Source organism: Eumetopias jubatus, unplaced genomic scaffold (assembly GCF_037043125.1).
Source record: "Eumetopias jubatus isolate StellerSeaLion01/CBP00866 unplaced genomic scaffold, mEumJub1_p1.0 scaffold_15, whole genome shotgun sequence".
Classification (NCBI taxonomy): domain Eukaryota; kingdom Metazoa; phylum Chordata; class Mammalia; order Carnivora; family Otariidae; genus Eumetopias; species Eumetopias jubatus.
This window is the reverse complement of record NW_028274821.1, coordinates 88,116,441-88,125,924: the sequence shown is the minus strand read 5'-3', so window position 1 is coordinate 88,125,924 and position 9,484 is coordinate 88,116,441. Positions and strand designations below refer to the sequence as shown.

The window sequence follows — 9,484 nt, the reverse complement described above, 5'->3', positions numbered from 1 at the left end:
CCAGGAAGTGACGTCACCACAGGCGCGAGCGCGGCGGCTAGGGCGTCGCCATCTTTTGGATGGGAGCTCTCTTCGCGCCTTCACACCTTCAACTCCCAGGTGGCGCCATGTTGGTTTGGGGCGGAAGTAGCAGAGACCGGGCTCGCCCCCTTTAAAGGGACAGGGGCGGCTGTAACCTTCGGGGCGCGCTGAGGGACGAAGCGGTGAAGCCGCCGAGGCTGGGGTGAGTAGCTGGTCCATGCGCGTTGCTGCCCCGAGGCCGGGTGTCGAGGCCGGAGGACATGGTAACCGGTTCCGAGCTCGTTTGTGCGAGAATACTCGCTGCGTTTGATGCTGCCCGTACGCTGAGAGGCTGCGCCGAAATTCTAACCCAGCCTGGAGCCGCCCGCGGGGATAAATTGCGCGCGCTTGACGCTGACCCGCACTCGAACGCTGGGACCCGCCAGGCTGTCCTCTCTGCACCCACAATCCGCACCCCCGTCCCCCGCGATAGTATCTGTGGGGAGGAAGAAGCCCAAGGTAGCTTGGCTATTTATGGGCAGAGCCGGGGCTGGAACCGGGACACCGCTCAGTGGAGCCCGAGTCCTCGCAATTCCCACACCGACACTAGTAACGGCAACCACGTTAGGAAATAATCCATATAATGGAATGCTGTGCAGCCGTTAAAACGAAAAATGTTCAATATGCACTAACATGGAACGACTTCCAAAGATACCTTAGATAAAAAAAGGAAGGAGAAAAAGAGCCGCGTTGATCGGCGCTACAGTTTGTGGAAAAGAGCGTGTGTGAGAGTGTGCGTGTCTGCGGGTGTGCGCACCTCTGTCTGGTAAGATGCACAAGAAGTGGTTAACTGTGGAGGCCTAGGTACCCGGGCAAGGGGGGAGAATTTATTTCTTAAATAAGATGATGGGGTGCCTGGGTGGCTCAGTCGTTGGGCGTCTGCCTTCGGCTCAGGTCATGATCCCGGGGTCCTGGGATCGAGCCCCGCATCGGGCTGCTCCGCGGGAAGCCTGCTTCTCCCTCTCCCACTCCCCCCTGCTTGTGTTCCCTCTCTCGCTGTGTCTCTCTATCTCAAATAAATAAATAGATCTTTAAAAAATAAGATGATGAAGATATAAGGGCTCGGATCCCTCAAGACTTGAGCCAGTGCCTGGGTTCAGCCCTCCTGCTGGAAGGTCTGATTTTCCCCTGTCGTTAGAGGAGGGAATAAGGCTCAGAGATTAGGGATTTTAGTGATACCTCCTGGCCAGGAAGGGGAGAAGCTGGAATTTGAGCCCTGGAGGGTTTTACACTAATGGCCAGAGTCTCCTTATCCCACTTCCCACTGAGAAGCTTTTTTTTTTTTTATCAACCACGTGACACCCAGCGTGGGGTCTGGCACACAGGCTAATCCAAGTTAACTGTTGATTGGCTGTTTACTGACTGCACAGGTAGAACAGACCAGAGACGACGTGATCTGTACAATGAAGAGAGGAACACTAGAGGCAAGAGCCCAGACTAGAGTCCAAGGCTTGCCCTTTTCCAGCCTGGAGACTGCGAACCTGGCACATCCCTCCCTGAGCCTCCATGTCCCCACCTATAGAACTGACAAGCACGACCACAACTGCCACGGGTGCCCCCCTCCGTCCTGCTTTGGGCTTTACATGCAGATGAGCCCCATTTCACAGATCAGTAAGTGAAGCACAGAGAAATTAAGGTAGTTGTCCAAAGGAGGTCCCCGAAGGGCCTGACTCCCTCACTGACTGAGAGAGATTGCTGGGCGCCTGGGTCTCCCTCCGCCTCCAGGGATCATCCACACTAATGCTTTGGGAGACCTTCAGTCCTAGTTGAGCTGCCAGAGGCTGAGGATCTGGTAGAGAACAGGACAGACACACAGTTCCTGTCCTTGAAGTCTAATGAGGGTGACAGACAATCCAGCAGTTAGCATCTATGAGGAGCAGTTAGCATCTCTGATGAGCTCTGAGGGCAGAAGCTCAGGCCTTGGGAGCACAACGGCGGGAGCATCTGGCGCAGCCCAGGTGGCGTCAGAGAGGGCTTCTCAAAGTAGGTAACTTTTAATCTGTGTCTGAAAAACGTGTAGGATACCTGGAAGGAGGAATGATGACGCTGGAGACCCATGCAGAGGTGTGCTCATACCTGAAGGTAACTGACATGATCAGAGACCACGCAGGTTAGAAATGTTCAGTCTAGCATCTGCATGAATCACTCCTTCCTCCTGGAGAATGCCTTCCCATGCCAACATCTGTGGCTTTCCACCCTCCAGCCACACTTAACTTGTGTGCAAATTCCGAAGAGTAGGACTTCCCAATTTTATGATCCAGGTGGGGGCGACAAAGGAACACAGGAAAGTTAACAGCAAGGAGGAACTTCTTAACTGACCCGCCCACCTCCCCCTTAACTGGACGCCCCCACCCCCACCCCTGAATACCTTCCCCCTCCAGATTGGCAGCCAACCTGCTAAAGCAGGAACTCTGGGGCGCCTGGGTGGCTCAGTTGGTTAAGCGACTGCCTTCGGCTCGGGTCATGATCCTTGGAGTCCCGGGATCGAGTCCTGCATCGGCTCGGGTCATGATCCTGGAGTCCCTGGATGGAGTCCCGCGTCGGGCTCCCTGCTCGGCAGGGAGTCTGCTTCTCCCTCTGACCCTCCCCCCATCTCATGTGCTTTCTCTCTCTCTCATTCTCTCTCTCTCTCAAATAAAATAAAAAAATCTTTAAAAAAAAAAAATAAAGCAGGAACTCTGCCCTTGTGAATCCAGGTGTCAGTACTGGCAGTTCCTGTCTTTCCAGCTGTTTACACTCGCATGGGTTCTCAGGTTGCCAGTGTGTTGGGACATCTATAGTTAGTTGGGCATGACCCTTCCCTCCCCCAGTTCTGTAGCCAGTCAAAGTTACTCCTGCTATAGTGGGAGAGGAATCACTGTCAGTACTGTCCCAACAGACGTGGGGCCACATCCCACTCCCAGATTGCGCTGCCAGCTCCTTGGAAAAATGAGCAAATGCTCATGCTACTTCCTCATTCCTGGACAATGGTGTAAGCTTTGGGTTTGCGGCTGAGGCCCTTCTGTGCTTTTCTGGGACTTTGACTTCGGGTAAGTCATTTCCCTGCTCTGAGCCTTAGTTTCTGTAAAACGGATGTGACTCTCTTTAATGTTCTTGCCAGGCATTAAGTATATAAACGTACATATATTTTCCCCCATGTGTAAAGCTGCCTTAAAGAGTGAGATTTCAGTTTTGGATCCAGATCCTGTGCCAGGTGGAATAAGTAGTGGGCTGCCTACTGTGTGTCTCACTCAGGGTCTCCACTCACAGCCACCGCCCCTCTTACCCGGATACCTGCAGTCTGGGCTCCATAAGTCAGTTCTCTCTCCTTGGCCAATTCCAAAGTCAAGGGAAACTAGATATAAGTCACTGTGCTTACTAGATCTCTCCAGACAAGTTGTCGCCTCCCTTGGGGCAGAACCAGTGACTCAACAAGTTTTCACAAAACATTGGTCTTATAGGGACTCTCTGGTTTTAGACTGAAAAAAGAAAGAACGAGGAAAAAAGAGAAAGAAAAATCAGGATTCATTATCTGGCAAGAGACTTTCCTGTATAGGTTGAAATCTGAACAGCTTTTTTTTTTTTTTTTAAGATTCTTTATTTATTTGAGAGAGAGAACAAGCATAAGCAGAGGGGAGCAGCAAAGGGAGAGGGAGAAGCAGACTCCCCGCTGAGCAGGGAGCCCAACACAGGGCTGATCCCAGGACCTTGAGATCATGGCCTGAGCCGAAGGCAGACGCTCAACTGACTGAGCCACCCAGGCGCCTCATTTTAACAGCTTCTTATTGACAGGTTCCTTAGATGCTTAGATGGCATGGGGCTAGTCGGCAAAGCCAAGATTCTCTTGCCTGCCCTTGCAAGCTGCCATGTGGGGTGGAAGGGGCATGGCTCCAGTCCCCAAGGGCTGCTGGTCTGCAGGCAGGGGAGCTGACGGAGGTGGCTGCACCCACCTTCTGAAAAAGGGATGTTTGGGGAAAGCCTATGGACTATTGGAAACAGGCGAACCAGGATTTGAATCCCGGCTCAGGCTCTCAGCTGAGTGTGCTTTGTTTGTTCTCCTCTGAGCAAAATAGGGATGATAATGCCTTCCTAGTAGTTTGTTTTAAAGATTAGGGAATTTAGCACAGGAGTCAGATGTATCGTAGTTGCCCTGTGAGTTCAGAGGAAGGCCCAGGTGGACACAGAGGCAGAGAGGAGGCAGAGCTGGGACTGGGCCCTGCTAGGGAGAGAGGACTGGGAGGCATGCCAGGTAGGGGCACAGACGTCTGTCCAAAAGCAAGCAAGGGGTGCCTGGCTGGCTCAGCTGGTAGAACGTGCAACTCTTGATCTCAGGGTGATGAGTTCAAGCCCTACGTTGGGCGTGGAGCCTAAAAATAAAAAAAGGGGCACCTGCCTGGCTCAGTCAGTTAACTCTTGATGTCAGCTCAGGTCATGATCTCAGGGTCGTGAGATAGAGCCCCTTGCTGCCCGCACTGCAGTACTTCTTCGACTAATATTGGAGGAATAACAATAACAATGATGATATCTGTGGAACACTGACTCTTTGCAGGGCACCACGCTAAGTGATTTTCATGTGTCTTCTCGTTGACTCCTCGTGACGACTTTATGAAGCAGGTGCTAATCATTATTCCGATTCAGAGATGATTCTCAGAAAGCCTTAATAATTTGGGGTGCCTGGGTGGCTCAGTCGGTTAAGCGTCTGCCTTCGGCTGAGGTCATGATCCCAGAGTCCTGGGATCAAGCCCTGTGGCAGGCTCTCTGCTCAGCGGGGAGTCTGCTTCCCCTGTCTCTCTACCCCTTCCCCAGCTCCTGCTGTCTTTTCTCGATCTCTCTCTCAAGTAAATAAAATAAAATCTTTAAAAAAAAAGAAAGCTTTAATAATTTGCCTAAAGTCACAAACTAGTAAATGGCTTCAGTCCAATGTCTGTCTGATTGCAGAACCTGACAGCCTCAAAAAAAAAAAAGTATTGAAGTTTTTAAGACCCCAACCCCATCCCAGAGAAAGCCACTATTAGTAGCTGAGCAGTGTTCCTGGAGAGAGAGCCTTATACATAATCAAGCAGTCCTTGCTTTGCACAACAGAATGAGTTTCAGGCACCCAACGTTCAGTTAAATAACACCAGTCCCTCAACAACACCGTTGCAATTCCGGCTGCGATGTTCTGTTAACTATGAGTAATTGCACAAAGTGAGAACTTTGCTACTCTTTAGTCCACAAATCGCTATGGAAGTAGCAGATGTGCTTTGTGGTCCGGTGACTAATCACATCACTTCTCTCAAAGCCTGTCAGGGATTGGTCACCGTGCATGCCATTCAGTTCACACACAGACACCAAAGCTCGGAGTTGTGTTGCCTCCTGCCTCCCAGTGATAAACCCATGCGACAGACTACAAAAATGGATCATCGGAAGAGGGAATTGGCCAACAACGACGAAAGTGCTGCAAAGAAATGCACAGAGCGATAAGACAATGGGAAATTTGCATGGGACATAAGTGGAGTGTTGAAAGAAAGCACTGGCTGTGGTAATGTGGACAGAGCACTCTTGCTGTTCCAGAAACTCCAGCTACGCAACCAGAGAAACTTAGTGAAGGCAGATTGACCAACATACATGACGCACGTGGTTCTAACCAAATGGATGAAGGTGTCCCACAGGAAGGGATGCCAAGCAAAGAGGTCACATCAAAGGAACGCCCAGATATATTTCACAATAGTGAAAGCACAAGGGATGAAGGGTTTGAAGTTGATGTAAACTCAGAAAGAAGCATGTTAACTCATCAATGCTGAGAAAAGATGCTCGTTCCATATCCTAAGTTATGCGACTAGAAGGAAGCAAGCAAGCACTGTTCACGCTACTCTGGATAATTTCCCCCCAGATTTATTGAGTTATAATTGTCATACATTTAAAGTTTACTACGTGTTGAGGGGGCATCTGGGTGGCTCAGTCGGTGAAGCATCCAACTCTTGGTTTCGGCTCAGGTCATGATCTCAGGATCATGAGATCGAGCCCCGAGGTGGGCTCGTGCTGGGCCTGGAGGCTCCTTAAGATTCTCTCTCCCTCTGCCTCTCCCCTCCCTCTCTTAAAAAAAAAAAAAAAAAAAATTTAAGGTGAAGTGCACAGCGTGATGATTTGATATATGTAGACATTGGGAAGTGACTCCCACCATCAAGTTAATTAACATACCCATCAGCTTACAGAGTACCTTCTGTGTGTGTGAGAACATTTAAGATCTATTCTCCTAGCAAATTTATTTTTATTTTTTTAAAGATTTTATTTTATTTATTTATTTGACAGAGAGAGAGACAGCGAGAGTGGGAACACAAGCAGGGGGAGTGGGAGAGGGAGAAGCAGGCTTCTCGCTGAGCAGGGAGCCCAATGTGGGGCTCGATCCCAGGACCCTGGGACCATGACCTGAGCCGAAGGCAGATGCTTAATGACTGAGCCACCCAGGCGCCCTCTCCTAGCAAATTTAAATTCTACAATACGGTATTATCAACTGTAGTCACTATCTCTATGCTAAGTCCTCAGGACTTCATCTTATAACAAAGTTTGTACCCTTTTATCAACCTCTCCCCGTTCCCCTCACCGGGTGGCCCCAGCAACCACCATTCTACTCTGTTTCTAGGAGTTCGACTTTTTTTTTTTTTTAGATCCCACATATAAACGACACCACACAGTATTTGTCTCTGGCTTATTTCACCGGGCATTACACCCTCCAGATTCATTCATGTTGTAGCAAATGGCAGGCTTTCCTTCTTTTTTAAGGCTGAATAACATTCCATTGTATACGTACACAGACCACATTTTCTTTATCCATCCATCCACTGAGGAAGATGTAGGATGTTTCCATATCTTGGTCATTGTGAATAATGCTGCAATGAACATGGGAGTACAGATATCTTTTTGAGGTAGTGATTTAGTTTCCTTTGGATATCTACCTAAAAGATCATCCTTGATACTTTTTTTTTTAAAGTAGGCTCCATGAAAGGGGAACCCTCCTACACTTTTGGTGGGAATGCAAGCTGGTGCAGCCACTCTGGAAAACAGTATGGAGGTTCCTCAAACAGTTGAAAATAGAGCTACCATACGATCCAGCAATTGCACTACTGGGTATTTACCACAAAGATACAAATGTAGGGATCCGAAGGGATACGTCCACCCCAATGTTTATAGCAGCAATGTCCACAATAGCCAAACTGTGGAAAGAGCCAAGATGTCCATCGACAGATGAATGGATAAAGAAGATGTATATATATACAATGGAATATTATGCAGCCATCAAAAGGAATGAGCTCTTGCCATTTGCAACGATGTGGATGGAACTGGAGGGTGTTATGCTGAGTGAAATAAGTCAATCAGAGAAAGACATGTATCATATGACCTCACTGATATGAGGAATTCTTAATCTCAGGAAACAAACTGAGTGTTGCTGAGTGGTGGGGGGTGGGAGGGATGGGGTGGCTGGGTGATAGACATCGGGTAGGGTATGTGCTATGGTGAGCGCTGTGAATTGTGCAAGACTGTTGAATCACGGATCTGTACTTCTGAAACAAATAATGCAAGATATGTTAAGAAAAAAGAAAAAGAAGAAGATAGCAGGAGAGGAAGAATGAAGGGGAGTAAATCGGAGGGGGAGACGAACCATGAGAGACGATGGACTCTGAAAAACAAACTGAGGGTTCTAGAGGGGAGGGGGGTGGGGGATGGGTTAGCCTGGTGATGGGTATTAAAGAGGGCACGTTCTGCGTGGAGCACTGGGTGTTATGCACAAACAATGAATCATGGAACACTACATCAAGAACTAATGATGTATGGTGATTAACATAACAATAAAAAATTTAAAAATAAATAAAGTAGGCTCCATGCCCAATGTGAGGCTCAAACTCATGACCCCAAGATCAAGAGTCGCACACTCTACCCACTGAGTCAGCTAGGTGCCCCATTGATATATGTAATTTTGAAGATTTATTTATATGAGAGTGAGAGAGGGCACTCGTGCATTCACGTGCGTGGGGAGGGGGGAGGGCAGAGGGAGAGGGAGAAAGAATCTCAAGCCGACTCCCTGCTGAGCATGGAGCCGGCCCCACGGCCCTGAGATCATGACCTGAGCCACAATCAAGAGTCAGATGCTTAACCGACTGTGAGCCACCCAGGCACCCCCCCATTGATGTATTTTTATAAAGAAAGAAAACACTTTCATTTTTTTTTTAAGATTTTATTTATTTATTTGACAGAGAGAGACACAGAGAGAGAGGGAACACAGGCAAGGGGAGTGGGAGAGGGAGAAGCAGACTTCCTGTGGAGCAGGGAGCCCGATGCAGGGCTCGATCCCAGGACCCTGAGATCACGACCTGAGCCTAAGGCAGACGCTTAACGACTGAGCCACCCAGGTGCCCCAAAACACTTTTGTTCTTAATGTTTCTAATTTAAACAGCATTAGTAATGTAATACATACTAAGTTTATTTTTAGTTTTACTATTTTTTCATTTCCCTGTACATTTATAACAAACCATTAGAGAGTTTGTAATGTTTGACAGCAACTCTCAAAGATCACAGAACAATCATAATTTTTCCCACTAATTATTAACTTCCCTTTGAATGATTTCAGGTTACATGCTCATTTTTACAGTCCTGCACTGTAGTGGGGAGTGAGGACTGCCTGTATGTGTATATGTACACACCATCACATACGTACCTGTCGCTCTGTAATTTAAAAAAGGAACCTGGGGTTATATTGTTCTTCAACCAGCTGTTTTTTTATTACCATACAATTTAAAAATTGAGGTGAAATTCACATAACTGTGAATCAACTGTTCTAAAGCGTACAAGGTGGCATTTCGGGTGTTCACAACATTGTGCTTCCCCCACCTCTAGTTTCAGAACTTGCTCATTACCACAGAGAAACACCCTTGCCCATTAAATAATCACTTCTCATTTTCCCTCCCGTCTCCGGGTAACTACTAACCTTCTGACTGTAAGGATTTTCCTATTCTGGATGTATCACATGAAAGGAACCATATACTATGTAACCTCCCTGTGTCTGGCTTCTGTCCCTCATTGTAATGTTTCCAAAGTGCAACCAAGTTGTAGTGTGGATTGGTACATCCGTTGCTCCTTTTAATGGCTGGATGATATTCCATTGTATGGAACCACAATTTACTCACTCACCCATTGAGGGACACGTAGATTATTTCCACCTCTTGACAATTATGAATAACGTTGCTATGAACATCTGTATATGAGTTTCTGTGTGCACGTGCATTTTCATTTCTTTTCAGTATATCCCTAGGAGTGAAATTGCCAGGTTGTAAGGTAATTCTATGTTTGGACTTCGTACAAATTAAAATTCGTGCGTGGAGCACTTCTCCCTCTCCCACTGCCCCCTGCTTGTGTTCCCTGTTGCACTGTCTCTCTCTCTGTCAAATAAATAAATAAAAATCCTAAAAAA

At 47.8% G+C, this 9,484-nt stretch overlaps 1 protein-coding gene across 2 annotated transcripts in view; it reads left to right on the top strand.

The window, feature by feature from the left end:
- The first annotated feature begins 78 nt into the window (after positions 1-78).
- KYAT1 (kynurenine aminotransferase 1) overlaps positions 79-9,484 on the top strand; it is a 33,472-nt gene continuing 24,066 nt past the window's right edge. For both annotated transcript variants that reach the window (XM_028107683.2, XM_028107682.2), the window contains exon 1: positions 79-223. The gene's annotated coding sequence lies outside the window, so the exon portion shown is untranslated. The remainder of the gene's footprint in view (positions 224-9,484) is intronic.